This window comes from Bacillus rossius, chromosome 3, assembly GCF_032445375.1.
Source record: "Bacillus rossius redtenbacheri isolate Brsri chromosome 3, Brsri_v3, whole genome shotgun sequence".
Classification (NCBI taxonomy): domain Eukaryota; kingdom Metazoa; phylum Arthropoda; class Insecta; order Phasmatodea; family Bacillidae; genus Bacillus; species Bacillus rossius.
Genome location: NC_086332.1, coordinates 9,300,527 through 9,301,597, shown reverse-complemented (window position 1 = coordinate 9,301,597; position 1,071 = coordinate 9,300,527).

The following is a 1,071-nucleotide window of genomic DNA, read 5'->3' as shown; positions in this document are numbered from 1 at the left end:
TAAACCCCCATCCCCCCCTGTTTCACACGTGCCAATTGCAGCTGTCCTTGAAGAGTTTATTCATGTTTTCTTTCCTGATTTTTCAGTCAAACATAAATTCAGACTTTGTAACTCTATTTCATTCAAGTAAACACAAAAATTAATGCCAATGTATAAGTCCAATACACACGCTATACAATACAAACAGAAAATGCCAATAAAATGGCAAACTATTAATATTTAATAACGTCTCATTCAGTGCTGTATTTCAGACTGATTCATTGACTGTTCATTAGTAAATTTTGACGATAGTTGTCTGTTTTTAGGCTGTAAGCCAAATCGTCCGTTTTTGATGCCGATAAAAGCTTTAATTATTCAAACCTAAAAAAATGATTTTATTTTTGAAAAAACCTATGGGGAAAAAAGTAATTGCCTCCTGAAATTTTTCCCAAAAGTCTGGGTCCATCACACCCCTGTAAATTTTGCAATGACTTGACTATGCATTAAAACACAGAAAAAATAAAACATAATTCTCTACAATAAATAATAGGTCATACAAAAATTTGAAGCCCAAGTGATATGATTATACACACAAAAAACATAAACAGTTATGTTGGATACAATATATTTTATTCATAGTAGAAAAAATTCATCAAACATTTATAGCATTATCATAACAAAAAATAATTCATAGTAAAAAAGTACAGTAAAGCAAATACAGTAATAGTAAGTTCTCTCAGAAAAAAGCTTAAAGAGCTGAACCAGCACATTAAGTATGTGCATAAAGTGATGCTTACAATTTAAGATTACCAAATGTAAACTTTTCTCAAATATGCACTTATGTATTTGAGCCCCAGCTATAGAACACTAAAAATATTTGGGATGAAGTCTTAATTGGCTAAAGAAAAACAGTAATTACCTTTAAAGTTATGGTTTCTTTCATTGATTGAAAAAAGGCTACATTTTAAGGTTGGGCAAACAAACATTATGAAAGTAAAAGTAAACGAAAAAGATTAATTCACACTGATTTTTGTACCTTCGCATAAAATTAAAATGCCACTTACTTAAAGTTAAATATTATTTAAAAATACA